The sequence below is a fragment of the Balaenoptera musculus genome, chromosome 2 (genome assembly GCF_009873245.2).
Source record: "Balaenoptera musculus isolate JJ_BM4_2016_0621 chromosome 2, mBalMus1.pri.v3, whole genome shotgun sequence".
NCBI lineage: Eukaryota > Metazoa > Chordata > Mammalia > Artiodactyla > Balaenopteridae > Balaenoptera > Balaenoptera musculus.
In genome coordinates this window covers 173,178,792-173,192,344 of record NC_045786.1, presented here as the reverse complement: position 1 = coordinate 173,192,344, position 13,553 = coordinate 173,178,792, and positions in this window count along the sequence as shown.

Genomic DNA, 13,553 nt, shown 5'->3' with positions numbered 1-13,553 from the left:
CCATCCCTCTGCCCCACCTGCCCACCCCTCCTTTCATTGCTCCCCCTCCTGCGCTTTGACGTCCAACCTTCCCACCTCACCCAGGTACGATTCTGAGGCCCCTCCTCGCCACCTGCTCACCCAAACTGCAGATAGAGGTGTGCAAAGAGCCTGGGGCTCTGGTCCTACCAGCTGGGACCACTTATCTGTCCTCCGTGTCCTAGTTGTCCCAGCTATAAAACAGAAGTAACGGCGGCTGTCCTTGCTCTTCCCTAGATTGTTGGGGGGATCAGATAACAGAGATGAAAGGGCTTGAAAAGTGTCAAGGGCTTTGTGAAGGACTAGCATTATTATTATTGTTGTTGTTATTTTATTTTTTTATTTTTTATTTTGTTTTAGATTACAGCTAACATTGTATTTATTTTATTTTATTTTTTTATTGGAGTATAGTTGCTTTACGATGCTGTGTTAGCTTCTGCTGTACAGCAAAGTGAATCAGTTATACATATACATATATCCACTCTTTTTTGGATTTCCTTTACCATTTAGGTCACCAGAGAGCATTGAGCAGAGTTCCGTGTGCTATACAGTAGGTTCTCATTAGTTATCTATTTTATATATAGTAGTGTATATATGTCAATCCCAATCTCCCAATTCATCCCACCCTATTATTATTATTAATTATCGTTGTTGTTATAAGCACTCAGAAACAAGACGTTCAAAGCCATAAGATGGCTCGTAAGAAATGCCAAAAAGCAGCAAAAATCCACCATGTCCTTCCCCAAGTGGCAGGCGGTGGGGAGAAGAGGTTGGGGGTGCAGAAGACCTGGTTCAAGACCTGGGTTCAAGTCAGCTTCCAATGGGAGGAGGCTGCCAGGCCAACTCCCCTTCCTCAGATACAGCGACACAGGGCCTGAGGCCACAGTCCTTTAGGGGCCCATGAATTGTTTCAATTCTGTTTAAAATCAGAAAGGAGAAAAAAAAGGAACTTTTAGGGCGAAGAAAATGTTCTAATATATATTATTAATATATTCTTTATACTAATGCAGTCATAAAATAGAACTTTTGTTTTTTGTTATTTGTTTTGTGTGGAGGAAGGAGCCCAGGAAGGCCAAGTCCCTCGGGTGTCTGAGAGTCAGGCGTGGCCCTGGGCCCTGGGCAAGGTTTTCACATCGTGAGCCTCAGTTTGCTGGCCTCCAGCACGGGTGTGGTTGTATGAGCCGCGGAATGAGTGAGCTATGCAGCCTGGGTGCTGGGCTGGGAGCTCCTCCATCCACCCATCCAGCGGGGTCTCTGATCACTGCTCTGGTACTTGGGACGCAGTTTAAGAGAGGCCGCAAAGGTCCAGGCCTCATGGGGCTTAAAGGGATTAAGGTGAAGAAAGTGTGAAAGGAAAGAAAGGAAGAGGGAGTAGAGTGAACCAGATACAAGGAAACCTTTGGAGAGGACAGACCCTTTCCTCCTTCTCCAGCCGGTGAAACACAGGCGGGGGAACTAGAGCCGGCGGACAGAGCTCCACCGCCCTTGCTGGGTCCCCTCTCGAGGAAGGAGCCGAGCAGGGTGACGGACAGGAGCCCTCCACATCCTATCCACATTCCCAGCGTCCTGGGCATGTCGTCTGAGCGCTTCTCATGCGTCAGCATGTGCCACGCTTGCACTGAACCCCTGTGAGGTGGGAGCAGGTAACTCACCTGCCTTACGGGTGAGGAAGCTGCCACTCAGGCAGGTTAAGCCTTGTCTGTTTTCCAGGCTTGGGCGCGGCCCCTCCATCTTAGGGAATGTGTGCTCTACTTAGAAGATGCTCAGTAGGAATTCCAGACAAGCTGATGGAGGGACAGAGGTGTGTTTGGAACAGGAAGTCTGCCCTAGATGTCCCAGTACCCAAGTGTGTGTGTGTGTGTGTGTGTGTGCGAGACAGAGATTTATCACCTACGGGCACATCCCAGCCCACAGCCCCACCACATACACACAAAAAGGCCCCTATGCAGTTGTCACCCAACATGCTCAACCCGCGTGCAGGCAGAACTTCCATCCTGGGAGGTGACACAGCAGGCGGAAGAAAATGTTTGGCCTCCTTCATTCTGAATTCAGACACCACCCTGCCAAGCACCCCAGGACAAACTGCAGGGGCGACGTGTACCCTTCCTAAGAGGACGTGCATGGCCAGCTGCCCCAGCCCTGGGTCCCATCAGGACCCTCCTCTGTGCCGCCTGGGAGTGTGTGTGGTGGAGAGGGCCTCCCAGCGCAGCCCTGTAGCCCCTCTGGGCCCCGGGGCCCCTCCTAGCCTGCTGGGCAGCCTGCTGGGAGGATGAGGGCTATGGAAGGGGGGCTGAGGAGGGGGTGGGGCAGGCGTCAGGAGGGAGCACCAAGAGGGGCCCTGGTCTCTCTCCCTGCCGGCCTCCTGCCAGGACCCCTGCCAACTCCCCATTCCACCCCCTCACCCCCGCCCTGGCTCCAGGCCTGGCAGCCTGCCCTTTACCACTCTCACGGTTCAAAAGAGGGGGTGGGGAGACCCCACTGAAGCACAGCCTCCAAAGTGTGTCTGGAAACTCCTGTGGAGCCTGGGTGGGGGCCGGGGAGCCCTGACTCCCCCTGGGCCTCAGTTTCTCCCAGGAAGACCCACCTAGAGCCTAGAGGAGCCCTGAGGACGGGGTGGGGTCGGGCACGCGTGTGCTCCCCACCCGGCCTGGCAGGCTGTGGGCGTTCTTGGCGGGAGCCAGCCAATCCCGGGCTCTGGAGGAGGAGACCGGATGGGGGTGGGAGGCTGCCAGCTCTGGAGGAAGGAGCAGCACAGACTACGGGCTCCCTAGGAAGGGCCTCCATCCTCCCCACCCACAGAGGCCGGACCCCAAAGGGCAGTGGCCTCCTGCTGATGGAGGCGGGGACCCGGGTGTTGTCTTGGGTCATGGGTGGCCACACCCCCCACCCCCAAGATCCCTGGCTCAAAAGCGCTCTGGGACAGATCCCTGGCCGTCTCCGAAGACCCGGGCCTCAGTCTCCACTTCTGTGCAACGAGGGGCTTCCAATTCAGCTGCCTGGGCGGGGCCGGGCTCTGAGCACGTGGACCTCGTGGACTTTGGGAGCTGCCCTCTCCACCCCACTACGCTCACCTCCCTCCCAGATCACTAGAGGGGCTGTGGACCCCAGAGGCTAGAACCCAGTTCCCGGGATCCCAGACTCCAGAACCCCAGCACAGGGAATGCTGGGCCAAGAACGTGCTCCAGAGCTCGGGCTGCTGGGGGTAGAGTGTAAAATCGTCACTGTCCTCCATGCAGCTTAGTGCTTTTCATTCAGGCTCCCAGGTCCAGGGCCGGGCAGAATGGAGCTCTTCCTGCAGAGTCTTGGGGCTCTTCTCCGGAATCTCCCAGTCTCCGAGCCTGGGTGAGTGCATCCTGCCACTGGGGCTCAACCCCATCCTGGAGGCTCCTGTCATTGCCCTGCAGGGTCACCGGGAGGGAGCAATGCCCACATCTGTGGAGGAGGAAACCAGGGCCCCGCGGAGCTCACCCACCAACCCACCCATCCTTCTCAGAACAGGACTGCAGTGTCCTCAGGATGCCTTGCTGGCCCTGGCCCCAGCGGCTGCTCAGGATGGGGCGGGGCTCCGGGAGACCCGGGGGCGGGGCCTCCGGAGCCTCCGGCGGCTCAGTTCCCAGCGTGCTCTCTGCTCAGTGGCTTCGGGGGCTGATGTAACGAGGCACCCCCCCCTCCCCCGCTTGGGGCCGTGTGAGAAACCTAGCCAGGGAGCCTGTACGCCCCTGCTTGGGCGGCCGGGGAGCTGGCACGTGCCCAGCCTCGGGAGCAGCATGGTCATGGGTGCAGAGGGCATGCCCGGAGCCCACCCCAGGCTGGGGTGAGGGCACACCCCGAGTGTCTCTGGAGGCCCTGGGAGGAGCTTCTTTGACTAGAGCGTCAAGTGATGTCCTAATCGGACCTTGGACCTCCACAGAGCCTCAGTGAGCCCCAAATCGTGGCGGAGGCCAGGCCTAGAGGAGGGGATCTGAGCCCCCAGGGGTCCACGTAAAGCTCCGGCATTTCACGCTTCCCTGCTCTCAGTCTCCAGTCTGTGGAACGGTAATAACCCCATCTCAGGGGCTGTGGTGAGGGCCAGATAACACCGGGGAAGGGCCAGCCTGGCACACGGCCTGCCCCGGGCCGGGCTGCCTGCCCCCCGCCCCACCCCATTAACCTGGAAGTAGTGCCAAGAACTTCGGAGGGGCGGAGCTGGAGGCTGGTTTTTAAACACCTGGAACCTTCTACAAGATCCAGGTCCACTTTGGGGCAGGGCTTTGGGGCCCAACCCCCGCCCCCCGAGTCCTGGAAGGCCAGGCGGGCAGTGCAGGCCCCAGAGGGTGGCAGCTGGGCTCAATCGCAGATTCTGTCTGTGGCCTATCTCTCCGTAGGCACCCCGGGGCGTGCGGTGGGCAGTGCACTGGCCCGGACGGGCTGGAGCTCCCCTCGGCCCCTCCCCGCAGCTCATCCCTACAGATGGCACCTCCCTGCCTGCCCAGGCATCCCCGCCTGCCCCCACCATGCTGCACACTGCTTAGTCACCTGCCTGCAGCCCTAAGTGTCCACACCTCAGGCCTTCGCTCATGCCGTGGCCCTGCCGGCCAGGCTCTGCCTTCCCTCCCCATCCGTCCGTCCTCAGAACTAATTCCCCCCTCCCACGTTATCACAGCTCCTGCTATTTACATCAGCCAGCGTGGTGGGCCCTGACCTCCTATCCCCCACTGAAGTGGGTACACCCCCAGGGCAGGCGCCTGCATCTCCCGCCCTGGGAGCCAAGGACACAGCACCAAGGGCTGCTGAGCAAATGTCTGTGGAAAGTAGGAAAGTCTGAATGACAGAAACACACAGATCAACAGATGCTATTCACAGCCTCACAAGAATCTCACGTTTCCCCCATTTTACCGACGAAGTGGGCTCAGAGAGGTTAAGTGGCTTGCCTGAAGCCACACAGCCTGGAAGTGGCAGAGCTGATCTGAAGCCAAGTCAGTGAGCCTTCAGCACTGGCCTCTTGGGCCCCTGACAAGATGCAGGCGGAGGACAACCGTGGCCCTCAGAGTCGGGCTGACAGACACAGGAACAGAGACTCCAGGTCTTGCCCTGGGAGGAGGGGAAACTGCCTGAGGAAGCTTCCTGCCTGAGGAAGGAAGTTTTCCACATCAGGGACCCACGGAGAGAGGGGCTCAGATACCAGGAGAGCAGGTTTGCCCCGGCCTGGGGCCTCCGCGAGCACGCAGGCCCCTGAGGGCCTTGGTCGGGGGCTCGGCTGGGGGCGTGACTGGGCAGCTGGCCCCAGGCCTTGCAGGCCCAGGGAAGGACTGTGTTGGGCATCCCTGGTGGTCGAGGTGCCCACTGCTTACTCCGGGCCCCCTTGGAGGTCCCCTCGCCACAGCAGTCGAGGTCTGAGGGCTTGGGGGACCCCAGAAGCCCTCCGCCAGCCCTGTTGCCCTCAGAGTGTCTGTGTGGGAATTGCCCAGGAGCGAATTACAGCGGAGAGTCCAGACAGGGATGGGGGGTGGGGAGCAGGAGGCTGGCGTCTGCCTTTTAAACAAGCCTCACCTCCACGCCCCCTCCTGTCTGCCTCGCCAGGGGAAGCAGGCCAGCCAGTATGAACTTGGCTTATCTGCAAGGCTGTGGTGTGGCCAGTGCCCTCAACGTTCGTCAGGGGCAGGTCAGTCCCCTACGTTTCCCGTCATTGTCACTGACCGTACTCAATCATACTATTAGCTTTCACTAAGCACTTACTTAGGCTGCTCTGAGGGCTGCTATAGGGGATCTCCCTTAACCTCACAACTCCTGATTTTGCAGGTGAGGAAAGTAAGGCACAGAGAGCTATGTTACTTGTCTGGGGTCACACAGCTGGTATATGTAGGGCTCAGGACTTGAACCCAGGTTGTCTGGCCCAGAATCCCTGCTCTTAACCACCAAGGTCACGAGGCTTTTGTATTTAACAGCTTGAGCACCCATCTTGAAACAGGGAGAATGTCCTTCTTGCCCCTCTGGACCTCTCACCCCATCCCACAGTAAGTCCAGGCACTCCTGGGCCTTGCTCAGGCCTGGAGAAAGACTAAGAAATCTGCTCTGTCACAGGGACATGCTTCCCGGCTGCCTGACTGCTGGGGCCACCCCACAGAGATGGGGGTCAAGGGACAGGAAGGGAGGAGGGAGGGGCCGCTCCCAGGGCCTGGCTGCCCGGAATCGCCCTTTGATGACACACATGTCGCAAGCCACCCCCAGGCCTGGGTCATAGCAGACCCCTGCAGTTCCCCAGGGCCCTACCCCTTCCTGCCAGCCCCTCAGGGGCCTGAGAACAGCAAGTGGAGTGTCCTGGAGCCCTGGCTCCCCAGCAGGCCAGATGGCTTTTCCTTACTTAAATTTTTTTAGAGTTTCTTTTTTTTTTTTTTTTTTTTGCTTGTGAGATCTTAGTTCCCCGACCAGGGATTGAACATGGGGCCCGGCAGTGAAAGCACAGAGTCCTAACCACTGGACCACCAGGGAATTCCCTAGAGCTCTTTAATATTTGTTATCACAGTAGTACAAGGGGTGAGGTTAGGAGAAAAGGGAGCCATAGAAAGGCTTGGGAGGGAAAGCACCCATGATTTCTTTCCTACCCGCCCGCCCCCAGAGAGCCATGTCAGCTCCTGGTGGTGACCTCCTCCCTCCCCCCGTCGCTCTTCACCAGCCCCCGAGTCCCTCCCCCATGGCACCTATCCCCAGTCTTGGTCCTCTCTTCCCGCCACCTCTGTGACCCTAAGAGATATGATGTCCAGCCGTACTCTGTCCCCTCAGATCCCTCCTGTCTCAGGATGACCCTGGGGGGCCTTCCTCCCCCCACCCCCCAACGATCTCCCTGTCTGTGTTAATCAGGTTGCAGGTTGAAAATCAATAATCAAGTTTTAGGCTGCTGCGAATCTGTAAGTGTTGGAACAGGCACCTTTTAAACAGGAGCTGTTCTACCCTTGGTTTTGGCCTCCGTGGGCTCTCTGCTGCAGGGTCACGAAATGTCAGGGCAGGGAAGGGCCTTGGAGACAGTCTTCCTACACCCCCATTTCACAGAGACACGCAGGAGCTCAGAGAGGTGAAGGGACTTGCCCAAGGGCACACAGCTTGCCAGTGGTTGGGGCAGAGACCTCTCACCGCCCCTCAGGTTCCTGTTCCCACCCCACCACCTCCAGTGTCCAAGGAAATAGAACCTCTGAAGGTTTATCTGGGCATTTGCTGCCTGGAATTAAGATACTTCCCAGCCTCTCTTACACCTAGGTGTGGCCATATGACTAAGTTTTGGCCTGGATGTAAATAGTGTTTAATTTCAGGAAGGGTCCTTAAAGGGCAAGGCACACCCTGCTCCCCTTCCTCCTTCCTGCTGCCTGTAATGCAGATATAATGGCAGGAGCTTCAGGAGCCATCTTGGAGCACAAGGTGATCTTTGGAATGAAAACTGTGCGTGGCAGAGCCACGTATAGAAGGAGCCCAGACTCCTGATGAGAGAAAACTAAACTTCCATCTTACGGTAGCCACTGGTATTTTGGGTTTCCAGCTGGGTCTGTTTCCTCTCCCAGGGTGTCTTCTCTAAGGAGGCCCCACAGGGAACAAGCAGGTCTTGGTGCAGAGCAGACCCTGGGGCTTGTGACTTGAGGCCTCATGGGAGTGCAGGGGCCCCTAATATTGTTTTAGTAGCTTAACCCCCAAGGAAGGAAATCTTACTCAGAGGCCCAAGAACAACAACAAAATCCCTTCTTAAAGTCGAGAAGCTCCAGTTGAAAGGAATGGGGTGGGAGCTCCCTTGCTCAGCCTCCCCTCACGGGCCCCAAAGCCCCTGAGCCCACCCAGCACCTGCCCAGGCTCTGTTCTCAGAAGCACCTGCCTGCTCCCCCTTATTGACACAGGTTGTAATGACTTAGCCTGGAAGTGCAAACAACCACTTCCCCCTGGGGCCAGGCGTGGGCTCCAGGAATTCAGGGTGTAGCTGCATCCCTCCCTGAGCCCTCCTCATCCTGCCGAGACAGGTGAGAGAAACAGCAGCCCCCTCGCCCCCTCCAAGATACTGCCTGGCAATGGCTGGGCAGCTGGAATCAGGGTCAAGCCCAGAGGAGCACGAGGGGCTGGGGCCACAGTCCTCCCACCAGACCCCTTCAGCACCTCTCCACCTCTCCTCCTGTGTGTATGGGCCCCTGGCCTCTCTGGGCGTCAGTGCTGGCTTCTGTCAAGTGGGCACATTGCACCTTGCCCTGCCTGCCTCTCTCTGTGACTCAGAGAGAAGAGATGAGCAGGACTCTGGGGTGAGGGGCTGGCGTGCACGTTGCCAACCTAGCGGGCCTGGGAGGCAGCCGCAAACGACACCCTTGCTGACCCTTGCGTTCCAGGGGACACATCCTTCTGTTTGATGAGTCATCACGAAGCGCGTCATGAAACAGGGTGGTGCTTTCTCCGCAAAGTGGCAGATGGAACACAAGCTTCTCGAACTTCTCCACCAACATTTCCTCAATTGTGGAGGCCAGTGAGCTCAGAGGATGGGACCTGCTGCTAGCACAGAATCCCTTGGTTTATCGAAACATTCATGTGGGTGTTGGGCTCTGTCCCTTTAAGATGGGAATGCTCCAGTAACAAGAGTTAGGTTTTATGCAGTCACTCAATTTCCCACTTCTCACCCCAAATGCCTGACTAAACCTGATGCTCTGGAAGCTGATCTGTGTCTATCCCGTGGCTATTCCCCCACACCCCACACCACACACACACACTCACACTCCTAGTTGAGAAGCAAAGTTTTAGGAGGGCGTGAGTTTTGCAGTCAGAGTGACTGGTTTCCAGTTGTGGCTCTGATGCTGTCAGCTGTGTGACCCTGGCTTTGTCACCTAACCTCTCTGAGCCTCCATTTCCTCTCTGCTTTCACTCCCCAGCAAGGCCAGTGTGGGGATGGAGGTAGGCGGGGGTGGTAGTCAGGATGCTGTTTTCCTTTTCTGGCACAGAGCAGGCCCCCAAGAACTTGAAAGAGGCTCTGTGGAGGGCTTCACTCTGTACAGGGAGACCGGGTCCATCAGAAGCTGTGTTGGGCAGACTCAGGAGACTGAAGATGCAGAGTGACTGAGGCCGCAGTGAGCAGTGCCTGTCCTCCATTCACTGCTTCCAGGAAGAGGAGCTTCATGAGGGTTTCCTGCCTTGCTGTGAGGCTTCTCTCCAGGGGGGCCACCTGGAGCAGATCCAGCTGACCCCCGTAACTGACTCCCCTGACTCCAGGCTCCTAAGTCCACTTAGGACTGATGGTCCAGCAGGAGAGCCTGCCCGGCCACTTGGATCCGAGTTTTCCCACGGGCAACTGTGATGTCTCCTTGCAGGTGAGTGAAATGCCCAGATTTCACTCTTCAGTCTCAAGGCCTGGCTGGGTGAGGGCGTTCTGGCTTGGCTGCTCTGCCCTGGCCGGGACCACAGCAAGTCCACCCGGGAGACGAATACTTCTGGTTGTACAGCATAGAGGCCCTCCAGGTTCGCTCAGTGGGTGGATCCGAGGGTAGGATGAGCTCTTGGGTGCCTGGAGAAATTTCATTTTTAAAAATCGAGATAAAATACAAATTACGTAAAATGGACCACCTTAACCATTTTTAAGTGTAGCATTCAGTGGTATTACATACATTCACATTGTTATGCAACTCTAACCCCCATCCATCCCCAGAACTTTTTTCATCTTGCAAAATCGAAACTGTTTTCATTAAACAAGAATTCCCCTCTCCTCTTCTCTCCAGTCCCTGGCAACCACCCGTTTCTACTTTCTGTCTCTACGAATTTGACTTCTCTTGGTACCTCATCTGAGTAGGATCACGCAGCATTTGTCCTTTTTGACTCTGCATAATGTCCTCAAGGTTCATCCATGTTGTAGCATGTGCCAGAATTTCCTTCCTTTTTATGGCTGACTAATACTCCACTGTCTGTATAGGTTCCATTTTTTTTATCCATTCATCCATCCATCCATGGACACTTGGTTTTTTCCTACCTTTCAGCTACTGTGAAGAATGCAGCTCTGAACATGGGTGTGCAAATGAGGTAGTTTTTTTGATGGTGGCGAATTCACTTGAACACATATTGGAGCAAATGACAAGTACATCACACTTCACAGACATGAATGCTTAGGGCGCTGCCAAAGTGATGGTGATTTAAGGATAAACATCCAAGAATGATGGTGGAGGAGTGAAAGGCCCCGCATGCCTTGGGTACCACTAGGTTTTGAGAAAGTCGGAGCACCGTCAAGCGGAGGCCAAGCCCAGGCCTCCCTCCTTGTCTTTCCCTCTCCAAGGCCCTCTTCTTTCTCGTCAGCTCTACCCAGACCAAGCCCGGAGACCAGCCACCGCCCAGCGTGTCCCTCTGGGTCTCTTTTGGCTCCAAATCCCGGAAGGCACCTGATTAGCTGTACTCTCACCAGGCCACCCTGATAGGTCACTGGTCAGCCAATGGATGGGCTCTCTGCGGTCAGGTGCTCTGCCTGGTCCAATCAGTGGTGGGGAGAGTGGGCTCACGTGGGGCTGCCTGGGGACCTGTGGTTCTCCCCGTGGCCCCGCACTGCCCTCAGATTCCCAGCTCCCGTGTCTCTTCCGAGGTGGGCCCCGGAGGATCCCCTGCAGGCGGGAGGCTGAGGGTCAGGGTCTGAGCTGACTGCCCCTGAACGCCAAGCCTGCCGATAAACAAGGGCGGGAGGAGTGATGGGGAGTCCTGCTGCTGGTTGAGACCCGCCGGCGCCCCTTCTCCTAACGAGGCACCCGGGTCCTGGTGTTTGGACAGTTGCTGTGGCTGTGTTCGTGGAGGAGGGGGTCCTAGGGACTCCCCAGACGCCGCTTTGCTCTCCTGGGCAGCCGTGCCTTCCTGCCAGCGCCCCTTTTCTCACTCAGGGAGCCCGACAGTGAGGACTTCAGCTCCTGTGCTTTGTCGGCCTTGCCTAGATCAGAAAAACCCAGGTCCTAGGGTGTCCTGCTGGGAGGTGGGACCCTCTGCACCAGCTCTTCAGCGAGTCTCTGCGCACAGGGTCTGTGGGTTCCAGACCACGGGGCTCGGGGGAGGAGTGGTGTGTGTGTGCTGCTCTCCGCCAGGCTCTACTTCTCCCAGCGGATCTCCCCTCCCCGAAGTGTCCGCCCCCCATCCCAAGAGAGGAGCATCCCCAATTGCCCGGTACTAATTGCCACGTCACCTGCGCAGCTGGGCGGGGCCTCCGCTGGCCTGGAGCTTGTTACTGGGAGGAAACGCATTTCTCCAGACTGGGAGAAGTCAGACTTGGCGGGGGTAAACTTCTTTCTGGTTTGTAGCATTTATCATTCAAAACAGGCCTCATTCCCTTATGGAGGGTTTCTGTAAACAACTTAGAAGGTATCCCCTCATCATCTGGGCTCCTACCCGGCTGGGGTTCCTGGCCTAAGGGACAAGGGGTGGCACCCCAGGGCACTGCAAAACACTACACAGGCCCCCAAGGGTTTGGGATCTGAAACCTGGAAGGCTCAGGGCTGTCTCCAGCACTGGTGGGGCCCTCAGCTGAGCCCCAGCCCACTCTGAAGGCCTAGCCTGGTTTCTCTCTTGTTCTCTCAAGAGCTTTATGATGTATAACTTAATGCGATGAAGTTTCTGGAGTTGAAAGGGCATAATTCAATGATTTTTTAGTACATTTATAGAATTGTGCAAACCATCACCACAATCTAGTTTTTAGATCATTTCCACCCTCCAACAAAATTCTCTGCGCCTCTTTGAAGTTAATCCCTGCTCCCACCCCCAGCCCCAGGCAAGCACCGACCTGCTCCCATATCTATATATTGTACTTGCCTTTTCTGTACACTTCATGAAAATGGAGTCATACATACATAGTCTTTTGTGTTTGGTTTCTTTCTCTTTTTTAAAGTTTTTTTTTTTTTACATATATCCCCATATCCCCTCCCTCTTGTGTCTCCCTCCCACCCCCCTATCCCACCCCTCTAGGTGGACACAAGCACCGAGCTGATCTCCCTGTGCTATGGCGGCTGCTTCCCACTAGCTATCTGTTTTACATTTGGTAGTGTATATATGTCCATGCCGCTCTCCCTCACTTCGTCGCAGATTACCCTTCCCCCTCCCCCCGTGTCCTCAAGTCCATTCTCTACGTCTGCGTCTTTATTCCCGTCCTGCCCCTAGGTTTGTCAGAACTATTTTTTTTTTTTAGATTCCATATATATGTGTTAGCATTCAGTATTTGTTTTTCTGACTTACTTCACTCTGTATGACAGGCTCTAGGCCCATCCACCTCACTACAAATAACTCAATTTCATTTCTTTTTATGGCTGAGTACTATTCCATCGTATATATGTGCCACATCTTCTTTAGCCATCCATCTGTCGATGGACACTTAGGTTGCTTCCATGTCCTGGCTATTGTCAATAGCGCTGTTAAGTTGTATTTTATTGTGATAAGATCTACCGTCCTAACACAATTTTAAGTGTGCAATACATTCTTGTTGACCATTGGTGTGTTTGATTTCTTTTACTTAGCATCATGTTTTTGAGGTTCCTCCCCGTTGTGGCATATATCAGAGTTTGTTCCTTTTTATTGCTGAATAATTTCCCGTTGTATGGATAGACCACAATTCCTTGATCTATTCACCAGTTAATGGCATGTGGACATGTGCTTCCACCTTTTGGCTATTACGAACAATGCTGCTGTGAATGTTCATGTACAAGTCTTTGTGGGGACATAGATTTTCATTTCTCTTGGATGGTTACCTGGGAGTGGAATTGCTGGGTCATACGGTAAGTTTAAGAAATTGCCAAATTGTTTTCAAAGTGGCTGCACCCCACTCCCAATGTATGAGAATTCCAGTTAGCTCCACACCCTTGTCAACAGTTGATATGGTCCATCTTTTTCATTTTAGACATTCTAATAGGTGTGTAGTGGTATTTCATTGTGCTTTACCTTGCATTTCCTTAATGACTAATGATGGTGAACATGTTTTCATATGCTCATTGGCCATCTGTATATATCTTCCTTGGTGAAGTGTCTGTTCAAATTTTTTGCCCCCTTTAAAAACTGGGTTGTGGGGGACTTCCCTGGTGGTCCAGTGGGTAAGACTCTGTGCTCCCAGCACAGGGGGCCCGGGTTCGATCCCTGGTCGGGGAACTAGATCCTGCATGCATGCTGCAACTAAGAGTTCACATGGCGCAACTAAGACGTCCACTTGCTGCAACTAAAAGATCCCGCACGCCGCAACTAAGACCTAGCGCAGCCTAAATAAATAAATAAATAAATAAACTACAGCACATTTAAAAAAAAAACAACTGAGTTGTGGGAATTCCCTGGCAGTCCAGTGGTTAGGACTCCGCGCTTTCACTGCTGAGGGCTGCGCAGCACAGCCAAAAGCACCCCCCCCAAAAAACTGGGTTGTGTCTCATTATTAGTTCAAAGAATTATTGATATAGTCTGGATATGTGATTTGCAAATATTTTACCTCAGTCTGTGGCTTATCTTGTCATTTTATCAATGGTATCTTTTGAAGTGCAAATGTTTTCAATTTTGATAAGGTCCAATTTATCATTTTTGTTTGTTTGTTTTATAGGAAAAAAATCTAA